Here is a 12162-nt window from a genome sequence, read left to right as displayed (position 1 = left end):
AACGGCTCTACACACTTTTGGACCTCCTCTGTAGCGAGATCCTGCCTTGTTTTTCACACTCTCAGTTGTCTAAAAACAACATTGCCAAGTTAAAAAGCAGCAATTTTCCCACAGCCCTTCCCTAACATATCAAGAGAAGTACGTCTCATTTCAATGAACTGTTTTCTTATAAGCTTGTAGCCGATTTCCTGAGATACGATCTATTTCTGCATAAGAACTCAACTCCTGCCCGCATACAGGTTTGTATTACACCACCAATGATTTGGAGGTTTTCGACAAATACCACCATCTGAGCAAGGTTTTCCTGACAGAACTGGTGCATTGTGTTGCTTTGATTAAATTATATTTAGGCTCGTTTTCTAAATACATAAAGCAACTGCTAATGGGACAATTCCTCTTTAGAAGGAAAGGCTTTTATCTATTATGCAAAGACGACGCAAACACCAGCTAAGCACCATCGCCTCGCAGCAAGGTCACTGTGTGTGTGTAAGTGAGTATTTTTCATATTCTCTTGGTGCTCGGGTTGATTTTTTTTTTCAGGTACCTGTTTCCTCCCACAGTCCAGTAGTAGCATGTCGCAGGTGGTTACCCACTATGTGAATGTGTGTGCATGCAGGGCTGTTTGTGTCTGTACGATCGTCCTGGCCAATATTGCCCACCTTATGTTTGGCGCTCCAGCTCCTCTGGCTGCCCACCTGCGACAATGAAAAGGACATTCCAGGTACACAAAGGGTACAAGTGACTCCACCAGAGACAAATACCTCCTCTTTGAAAAAACATTATAACGTAAACACATTCCAACAAAAAGAAAAATAACTTATAAAAGGCTTTAACCAAATTAATGCAGTAAGTTTAACTTTGGAATATTCTTTTAAAAACACTCAAGCTAGCACTACATCTAGCTTAATCTCTAAGCTAGCTTGCTATATTGCTAGCTTAGATATTGGTGTCTAAACTGGATGGCTAGCTTAATGTCTAAGCTAGCTAGCTATACAGCTAGCTTACACAATACATCATTTGGGCTAAATAAATATGAATTGAAGTTCTGCTTATCTTTCTTACCTGGTAATGCCTGGAAGCAGAAGGTTTTGTTTAGTTTTTTTTCTACTCTTGACTGTTTCCTGTTAGTTTCAATTTCCTAAGGTCAACAAGCTAGTGATTGAATTGACTAGTTTCATGTATAAGCTAGCTATATTGCTAGCTTAGATTTTAAATCATTTAGGCTGAATGACTGAACTAACTGTTTATCTTTGGGGCTTTTTTCTACCTCAGTTATTTCCTATTCTATTAATAGAAAATGTTAATTTTAGTTTGCTCGCCTCCTGACTTATAGAGGCAACCTCAACACAGATTTTGCACAAGAGTAGACTGGTTTACTTTGAGACTCCCTAATCTAGTAGTTATCTCAACAAGTACGAGATGTGGAAAATTGCCTAACAGTGCCTTCTTTCTAAGAACTGACTGCAATAACTTTAGGTGAATATGTAATGAAGACGACATGCAAACAGTCTTTAAAGAATTTGGCTTCTTTAATGTGAAAAAGCACTTTAGCCAATCAAGCATAAAGGCAGTAGGATAAAACAGTCCAGCTCAGATTTATTTTCATTAAAGTGAAGACATTCCCCTTATTTAACCTCGAAAGATGTGCAAAACATGCACAATGAAAAACTAAACTTTTTTGAATAAAATTTACATACAATATACAGAGATACTTTAGTGTACTGAGGTATAATGCAAAGTAAGAGTGTACTGTTGCACTTTCAGAGAAGGAGATTGTATTCCTCTTTCTAATAAGTAAAAGAATAAAAGAAACAGATCCCGTTCCTGAATCCATAATCACGACCACAAATCCCTCTGAGATGTAATGAGTGGAAGCACTCTGCAGTTGGAACCATTAAGATCAGATCCAAAGCAGGGGGCCAGAGAAAGCAAGACGGTCAGTGGATAACAGGAAGGCTGAATATAGTTCAGCAGATTTGCACTGTTTAAGGTTTTTCAGCTTTCAACCACCATCTATCATGGAACTTGTTGGATTTGGAAACTTTGTCCACCTTTGGAAACCTTAAAAGTTGAGGTAAGAATCTACATTCTCAAGTGAATGCAGCGCTGTTCTTGCAGCGCTAATCGCTAATAAAAGTTGACAGAAGCAGCTTAAAATCTTGTCTAAACATTTTACTGTAAGATATCAGTAAAGCTACTTTTACAGCGGCTTCTCCCTAAGCTGCAAGGTCTGGCTTAGAGAAGCCCTGATCATGATATCTGTAACTAATAACTCAAAGCAGATACTAAAATATATATATTTTTTTATTATTGTCATATCTTACGATATTATTGTTATCAAAGAAAAATCAGTATTGTCAACTCAAAGGCCTGGCTATGGAGCCTGACTATTGGCAATTGGCCACAACATTAGGATCGGTGTGTCTCAAATTTAAAACCAACAGACTCCAGATCAGATCAGAAACTAAATATCTCCAGACATTAACAGCTCTGAGTCTTTAATGGACTCTTTTGGAAGTAAAACAAGGTTGTTTCCACCGAGTGAAACACATCTATTTTAGTCTATTATGTTATATTTTTTTCTGCTAAATCTCCTCATTGCCGACTTTAGGTGAATCTAGCAGAGAAAAGAAGCAGCAGGCTTCTCCCTGACACACATGAGGGGGGAAAACACGACATGCTGCAGCGGAACACATTTTAGATCTTAATTCGACGGTAAACTGCACCCATCAACATCTACTTTGTATTTGCCTCTGGTGACATGAGTCCATTTCCCCAAACAGCAAACTGGATAATGAGAGTAAAAGATAAGAAGCGGCACCGATGGATTACGCATACCTGAAATTTATTTATTTTTTCTCCTTTTTTTTTTGAGGCTCTCTGTGGTGCTTCTGCTGCTGCTGCCGTTTCCTTCCTCGGGCTCAAAACACGCTACAAATGTTCTGCCAGGCTCACTCAGAAGCGGCAACATCCTTCCTTTTGTGGCTCCGAGTGAAACCTCAGAAGTCAGAGTTATGCCGCTTTATTAAGTATCAATCTGAACAACAGTTTGCCGGCACAGCAGAGGGCTCAAAATGTCTCGAAAATCCCATTACGGGGAAAACTAATAAGTTACGCATAATGATAAAAAAACGCAGCAATTAGGTTAAAACCAAATTACGAGCGGATCGGAGAAGATGTGGTAATGGCTGGCGAACCCCATCGCGTCTGGTAAACGACGCTCAAAGGAGCCCATTGGACATCGCCGAAACTGCCTCTCCCCGAGTTATTAGATTAGCCCCGGGGCAGAAAGTAAACAACTTCAGACATCTCACAGCAGGCGTACATCCCTCCAGCCCTCGCCGTTATTGGATTACTCAGGGAAACTTCTCCAGAAGACAAAACGACTCCATGGAGAGAGCGGAGCAGGGGATGGTTATTGGCGGGCAGATGATGCAGAGAGGCAGAGGCCCTGCTCGGGCCGGACGCCTGCAGCACTTAAGGATTGAGCGGACGGCTAACGAGGGGGAGTCGGCGAGGGGGGAAATTGCCGTCAGGGGCCACCGGGGTCTCGGTCTGATTATTGGCTAACAGTGGTCGGGCTTCGGGCCTGCCAGGATCTGTGTCATCCGTCTCCTGTCATGTTTCATTTGGGCCGCTGCCACGGCAACCGTCCACTCAGCATAATCGGAGACAAACGAGGGCCAACCTTTCGCAAGGTCAACGACCGTCTTCTCCCGGGCCACTGTGGGGGCTTAGACGGAGGTTCTGCCATTCTAATTCCTGATACACTCAGAGTAATTAAAACCCAACGAGCGGAAGAAGCAGAAGTCGATGGAACTTCTTTTTTTCCCCCATTTTTTTCTGAGACTGCTAATGAGATGCTAATTTGTTGGCCCGCTAGGAATGAGGTACGAGCGACTCAAGGACACGAAACCAGATTTGTACACACAATCTGAGGGGCGAACTTTTTAAATGATGACGTAAGCCGCTTCCAAACTCCAGGTCGCTTACACAGCGCCGGTGCCTCTGGGTCGGAGAACGTCTCAGCTCAGACTCCATCGGATCGCCCTCATGCTGCCTGAAAGTAGTCCAATTCAGACCTGTTTTCGAACACCCCACTGTGCCAGCCCCCTCTTTCTACACATCGACTCATTCCAGGATCACCAGGCTGGCTGGCCCACTTTTTTTTCTTTTTTAGCAGATATCACACAGACTCTCTGATATCTTCACACACATTTATAAACAGATCGCACAACCTTCCCCTTGCCTTCTCTTCCCCAAACCCCCCAACCTCCCAATCGGGCCAATCCTGGTCCTCTCATGTTTATTAATCAGGGCTGCTCTTTGGACGTGCGCTCGCCTCCCTTCAGCCGGTGGCATGCATCTCAGGAGTGCTGAGCTGTGATGAAACCAAACAGACAGTTGTGTGGCCCCGCTCCCCTCAGCCGAGAGCTCGTTTTCTGATGTGTCAGTTTACATAAGACGCCCGCAACAACCCCGCCTGCACCGTCAGTCAGCCCCTCGCGCCAAAATAACTTCTGCGAATCATTTTTTTAAAAAGACTGAACAAACAGATGTCTTATTAACAAAGAAGAACAATTGGATTTTTAATCTGGCGTCCTGGGGTCGCGCCGAAGAAGAATCCTGAAGGACGCCATTGCTGGGAGAACAACAATTAGAGCTGCCAATCATCCGTAGCGCCAGAAGACAGTTTTGGTTGAACTACTGCTTCGTTGAGTTGTTACACCGGGGATGAAGACAGCGCAGGATGTGGGGTAACTTGGCACATGAGAGATATCAAGTTAGCAAATATCAATCTGTGACTTTAACTCTGCATCGATGGAGAGTTGTTGTTTTTTAAGTTAGAAGAAGGGCAAGGATGGAAATATCATGGAAACTGCTCATTTAGCAGCTTTATCAATTGACATATTTACCGTATTTTTTGGACTATAAGCAGCTACTTTTCCCCCACGCTTTGAACCATGCGGCTCGTAGCCCGGTACGGCTTTTCTGTGGGTTTTTCTTCAACCACCAGGGGGCTCTTTAGCAGGAAGTGAATCATCGAAAGTCAAAATTGGAAATCAAAGAAGAAAGTGCTAAATTTCAATTAGAACAAGCTCATGCTAGCAGCAGGCAGGACGGAGAGATTTCTTCAAACTCATACGTTGTCATCATGGAAACAACACGAAGAAGTTCATATGATGCAGCTTTTAAGTTGAGGGCTATCGATCTGGTAGTACAGGAGGGAAGTAGAGCCGCTGCAGGTAAGCTCGGCGTAAACGAAACCATGGTTCGGCGTTGGAGACACAGGGCTGCGTCCTTAATAGCAGATTTATTCAGGACGCAGCCCTCTGCTGCATCATTGTTGAAAACCAAGAGCAGCGGAGATATCAGCAGCTTATAGCCCGGTGCGGCTTATATATGTACGTTTCCTGGTTTTTTGGAGAGTGTTTTTACTTTTTGGGTGCGGCTTATAGTGAGGTGCGCTCTATAGTCCGGAAAATACGGTATGTCAACTCATACCAGAGGTGGAGATGTTTGGCCCGGAAGCCGAGATCAGACGTTTACTGCATGTACTTTTCCCCGATGGTTTTCTCCAGATAACGAGTTGATTGGTGTGTGTGTTGAACCATCCTTCAAATGCAGGCCACAACAACAGGACCGGACTTAGAAGAGCAAGTCAAAGCATGTATGGATAGCCATAACTCTTTATCTCAAGAAAATCACTGTGAAAAAGCAATACAGCCATCTCGTTATCTCAAGAAAAGAAATAATGTCTTTTTCTGAAGATGGAATAAATGTTCTCATTTGGTGATCATCTAAATTTCTCGTGATATCAGGGAAAGAAAACACGAGTACAGCCACTCTGAGCTTCTGTAGTTTTGCATGTGCTTTGACAGCAATTGGCAGAGATTGTCTTTTACCTGCACATGGAGTATGTGGTCTCATGTCTTACAAAAAACATCTGCAGAAGATTTTAAATGAAGGGTTGCGCAGGTATGAAAGGCTGATTGATGAATAAATCAGTAAGTCATTGGACCTTTCCAATGACTGTCAATCAAATAAAATTAAATGTGTTATTTGTTGCATCAAACAAATAACTCATTTCAATATTTAATCGGCTCAGCTCTCATTGTGCTGCCTGGTGCACAATGAGAGGGATGGAGCCTCATCACTTCCTTCCTCTGGAGAAATAAACCGCCTCAGCCTTTGAGCTCTGCTGTCCGGTGTGACTTCAGAGCCGGCACCGATGCCAACACGAAGGCTTTAGTCCGTTTGGGACGACATAGTCTCCTCGTCATTGACTCAATAGAATGCATTGTGTTTGTCTTGTGAGCGGGGTGTGTCCAAAGTGTGGCCATTTTTGTACCCAAGTTAGGACTCAAAGTTGTTTTGTGACATTTGTATCTCACCGCTGACATAAAACCTTCATTAATCTGACGTTATTTTCTCCTCAGGAGATTTGTAAGATGCTGGTACTCTTAGACTCAGTGTTTCCAAGCCAAACAAGGTCTAGATAAGGGCCGTCAAACTCATTTTCATTCTGGGCCGTATCAAAAGTCTGAATGTTCTTAAAGGGCCAGTTGTGCCAGGATCTATTTCTAGAACCCATTAAACTTTAAAAAAAAAAAAACATCAATAAGTAGCTGTTGGTTTCAGCATTCAATAACTGTTTCTTAAAATTAAAATAATATCAAACACCTTTTCAGTCCGTGATTGTTTTTGTGGGGTTTTTTTTGCAATCAAATTAATATATTTTGTGGTGCTAATATAGAAATATTTGTAGGGAATTTTTACGATATTTATGCTAATATTTGAAAAATTACTTTAAAAAAATATATAAATAAATATCGCCGCATCGATCGTGATCACGGACTATAATTTGACATCAAGTAAGGCTGAGGCAGCAGTCACTTTGACCCAATGTTCTTGGCCAATTTTGAAAAGAAAATTGCAGTAAAATCAGATACAAATCAAAAATATTAATTTTGTGTGAATTTTGCAGATTTGTTAAAAACTGGAGGGACTTATTGATGTAATTTGGAGTTTAGAGGGCCACATAAAAAGCTAGAGCAGGCCAGATTTGGCCCCCGGGCCTCGAGTTTGACACATGAGATCCAGATATAAGGGACTCTGGAGCGACGTTCAGCCAAGACTAACAGCTGACTTTTCTCCAGATTTCAGTCGGAGTTTGAATGTTTATGATTTTTTAAAATCCTCAAATAGAAAAAAAAAAACACATTCAAGCTTTATTGCCACAAGACACTTTTCTTTGAACTTTGCTTATTAAGTGTTTTTGGTGGAAACAGCTTAAGGCATGTTTTGGGTATTTTTCTGTCAAAAAATAATGCCGCAGTTGGCAGTGAATTTCACAGCAATAAACATAGTAAAGACGTCCGTGTCATTTTTTTTTTTCGAAAAGGGAGAACTAAAACAGATACTCTGAGGTGTGAACGTTGTTTTTCAGCTGTGATGTTAATACAGTCACACAATTACACCAAATATCAATTTGCAGCAGACAAAAAAACAAAAAAAAAAAAAAAATGTACCATTAAAGCTGAAAAATCTCAGCTTGAATCTGTGCGAGAAAAACAAGAAGACGCAGCAGCTAGTACGTAATCCTTCTTCACCAGCACTTATACACATTGCCGACTAGATTGACCGACACTAAATAACACTGGGTGTAAAACATTGCTATGAAAATTCTTTGAGCTTGAACAACTTTTCTTTCTGGCTGTTTGTGTTCATTAGCGCTAAATCCCAACAAGATTTACATCTATTCATTATTCAGTGTTTTACCCGTAACTTTGCTTACGGGTAAACTATAATTTGCTTGTATTTCTTTGTATATGTGAATTACCTGTTGGTAATTTTACACCAATGGCCCCATTAGAAATGTTCAGACTGAGACAATCGTTTACTTTCCGTACACTGAAACAGTGTGGGGCCCTATCAAGTGCTACACGGACTCTGTGCATTTTTTTCAAGCTTATTAAAACCCCTTCATGCCACTCTGGAGTATTTCTTCTTCTGCTTCTACAAACAAAAGATGTCTACCAATGTAATGCACACGTACGATATGATGCGCAGGATTTTGTGGACAGTACATGCTCACATTTCCATGTGACGTTTTTGGTCTGATAAAATCACGAGTGGTTTTAAATCTCTCTCTTACACGCCGCTGAGACCGTTAGCGATCTAATTGTGTGGGAGATATTTTTGGACCTCTAGTAAAACTGGCGTAGTTTAAATGCCTACCTGAGTGTTACTGCTGCAGAACATTTCCCATTCCTAAGTGACCAGAGTGTACTCATCGTCTCCTCACATCATCTTGTTTCTTCAGGATGACGGCAAGTCTTTCACAGACACCAGATTTCAATCCAAAAGTGCATCTTTGGAATACGGTGGTACGGCAGATTTTGATGGTGGATATGGAGACGACTAATCTGCACCAACTGTGTGACGCTTTCAATTTTAGAGGAACTTTCCCACGCCTAGTTAAGTTCTTAGTTACAAACAATTAAGGCAGCAAAAGAGAATCCAGCAGTACAAGTAGATCTAAAACCGACATGCCCAACACGTGTAAATTCTCACTCTGCTTGGTTCTGTTTCTTTGAAAAATAGGATGTGTGAAAAAAAATAAGTTTGTCATTTTTTCCATACACGAGGTTATTGTTATTTTTCTGTCTGAATTAACAAAACCGAGTCTCGTTATGTCCATCAGCTCAATCTGAGAGGCTTGCTGCCTTTTTAAAGTTAAAAAAATGGACATTCCTGGAATCTGTGATTCTCCCATTAGTGGTTTATAGTTAAGAATCTGACACTTCCAGAGTGATTTGAGACTTTTTAACGTTGCTCTTTCAACTGTGTCAAAACTCTTCAGGTGTGTTACCTGCATTTATTGTGGCGATGCTAAAAGTGATGATAAAAAACATTCAAAAATACCACAGCAATAGATTGTATAGATATGAGTGCACTTCTTTGCAGTTAGAGCCTTACAAACATGAATACTTCCCTTAAAAAAGAAAAAAAAAACAGAACGACTAACTTATTATTTCTGGCAGTGCAATGATTGCATTTGGTCATATTTTTTAATTCATAAATATTTATTGTACCTTTGGTGGAATAAACAAAGAAAAACAGTGAAAGTAAATCAAAATTCTTATGCCAATAAAATAAAATTACAATCAATGATAAATAGTGCGATAATAGTTATTGTAAATTTGAAATGATCCATTCTGTTTCCCAACCACTTCATTCATAGTGGATTTTCACCACAATAATAGTGTGTAGTTGCATGACAGACAGACTATTAAGTTACTGCAGAACATAACTGTCACTTAAAAGACACTGTTGCTATTCCAGACTGGTATTAAGGTTCATGTAATCTCAGTTTTATCGACTATTGAGAAAAAAAAAACTAAAAGTTAGTCTGAAGTGCAACTAAAAGTCAATGGATTGTGGAAGTTTGTCGATGCAAAATGGACAAAATGGACTCCTGAATAGCCACTATCAACCAACAGCATGCAGGAAAAGCAATATGCATTTGGGAAATCGGCTTGATGATCTCACTTATGTGAATTAAAATGAAATCTTTTCATCTGTCATGTCAGAAAGGACGCTGAAGTCCATCCATTACGTTGCGTATTGCTGATACTAAGAGATCAGCTTGCGCTCATTAGATGGTCAAATGGCACTTAAGATGTCCACAAGGGGCCACGCGTCATTAGAAATTCCCAACATAATACCTACTGTATTTCTAGGTATCGATCACGAAGAAGCCTAACATTAAGGCTGCCAGTCATCTAAATGCTTTAAAGACAGCCATTACTTTGCAGCTGTTTGGAGAAGTTGACTTCAAAAGGGTGAAAACCTCTGGTGTGTTGTAGCGCTTGGGAAAGAGGAGAACATGGAGTCGGTGGGAGAGAGATGGGGGGGATGCGGGGATGGCGAGAGCATACAGAGATGGGAGATAAAGGGGTACAGAGGGGAAGGCCTTTGATCTCTGGCAGGAGTCAGTGATGAAGAAAAGAGACGGAGAGCAACAGAGACGATTACAAACAAGGCATGCACTCAATAATTCCCAACAGCACCGCGAACGCAGGAGGAAGAGACAGGCAGGGGGAGAAAGAAAAGTTGAGCAGATTGGGAGAGACAGGACAGGGTCACAGAACGAGAGACGGAGAAGAAAAGCGAGGATGAAAATGAGGCAGAGGGAAACAGATAAGACCAGGATGTTAAAAGGATTTCAGTCCAGAGGCTGTTTGGGGAGTTCTATCAAACGCTATGCTAAAGCAATTAGTATTGAGCCCCTTCTTGGAAAGTGAAGCCAAACCACAGCGGCAGTCTGTAACATAGTTAGGGCGTAACAACCAAGTCGAGCAAACCCCACGGTCCCCATTAAACCTCAAGTTTTAATTGGCGTGTCAGGATGGTGCTGCTTTTCACAGCCCACAAGTGGGCACGGTTGAAGAGGTTGGCCCAGCGAGCGAGCACATCCCGCTTCAAGAGGAAATCCCCGAGACAATAAACAGCGCTGCTTTGGCAGATTAAAAGGGTCTGTGTCAAGTGGCATCAAAAGCTCAATACCGAATGCAAAAGTGAAATCTGATGACAACAGTTGCTAGCATAACGGCAGGGAATCGCTGTGTAAATCTTACGTCTTACGGCGCTGGAGCTACACAGCTGAGGCAAGTTTGAAACTAGGGAGTAATAATAACTTTTATGATACAGAGAAATCGAATTAAAAGTATGTAAACAAGAGGAGTCAAAGGAAAAAACATGCGCTAACCAAGCCACGAAATATGATGTTAGCTAGTTCCCAGAAGGCTACATATTAGCTACCTTCAACAACCGGGGCAAAAATCCCAAAACCTCAATTTTACAAAGAGGTTTAAAGGTCTCAGGGGCTACACCTGGTGTCAAAACACACCGAATCATTTCTGCTTTTTGAGAACTAGCAAGCAACCACTTCAAACTTAAAAAACTATAACAATATCTTATAATACAAGAATGCTAACTGCTAAGGTTTGAAGCTTACAATTTATGTGATAATCATTGTTTCAGGAAGGATGACGGTGAACCGTAACAGAGTTAAAAGGACCTGAGTGAATTATGCTGCAAGAAGCAAATGAAGCAACATGTTGCTAGCTAGCTAATAAAACTAACTGTTAGCTAACACTGAGGATCTTTGTCATTTGTCATTTTAAGATACAATCGTGCAATAAGTCTGCAGGAAATGGTCAGTGTCTGCTGCAGATATTGCTAACAAGTATCTGGACAGTAAATATATGAAAACACACAAAAGCAAGATTATCAAAACCTCAAACGCTTTGAGATATATTAAAAACCTGTCAGTTTGTTTTTGTTGCTGTTTTGTTTAGGATATTACCCAAAGAAATATGCAATTAACACAAAAGCAACAGAACAAACATAGTTTAAGTGCTACAATCCATGACTAATCAACTAGACTGTATTTCTCACTTTCACTAAAGGATTTAAAATTTTAATGCAAAAGAAGTGCATTTGATCTGAACTTGTTTTCTTGTTTCGGTTAGTGCCCCAAAAAATAAATCCTTATTTACTGAACAGAAAATAAATGAAAATCTTCAGCCCTTGAGAGGCATTAGCTTCATTATGAACTTCCAACCCAACGTTCTCAGTTCACCAGCGTTGCTGTTGGTCGTAATCAGCACTGGATCTGAGATTATATGGCATCTCTCTGATGCGTCCACATAATCTCTGTTTGATGTTCAGCTCATCTTTGTCTGTAGTCCATCAAATACACGCTGAATATAATGTGATGTATTCAGACATTCAAGAAATTGAAGTGGAACATAATAAAAGTAATTCTGATAAACATTAAGATTATAACCAGGCATGGCTAAAGAAAAACTAATAAAGAAAGAACAATACCTGCATCAGACCTTTCAAATGGATCAGAAAGTGCAATTAGGAATTTTAAATATAAGTAATTAAACATGACGTTGCTTAGAGCACAAAACATAGATTTTGCCTCAATAGATCTGCCCTTATAAATCGGATTCATTGCTGTGATACCCGATCTAGAATTTTATTCTGAAATACAGCTATGGAAAAAATAAAGAGCCCACTTAAAATGATCAGTTTCTCTAATTTTACTATTTATGTTGGAGTAAAATGAACATTGCTCTTTTATTC

The 12162-nt window shown here is 40.6% G+C and overlaps 1 protein-coding gene across 1 annotated transcript in view; it reads right to left on the bottom strand.

Moving 5' to 3' along the window:
* The window catches only part of gpc3 (glypican 3), a 159241-nt gene that overhangs the window by 130380 nt on the left and 16699 nt on the right, over positions 1–12162 (bottom strand). The gene's annotated exons all lie outside the window — the stretch shown is intronic.

Source organism: Xiphophorus maculatus, chromosome 23 (genome assembly GCF_002775205.1).
Source record: "Xiphophorus maculatus strain JP 163 A chromosome 23, X_maculatus-5.0-male, whole genome shotgun sequence".
NCBI classification, from domain to species: Eukaryota; Metazoa; Chordata; class Actinopteri; order Cyprinodontiformes; family Poeciliidae; genus Xiphophorus; species Xiphophorus maculatus.
Note: the sequence above shows the minus strand (reverse complement) of the source record. Positions and strands in the feature narration are given on the sequence as shown.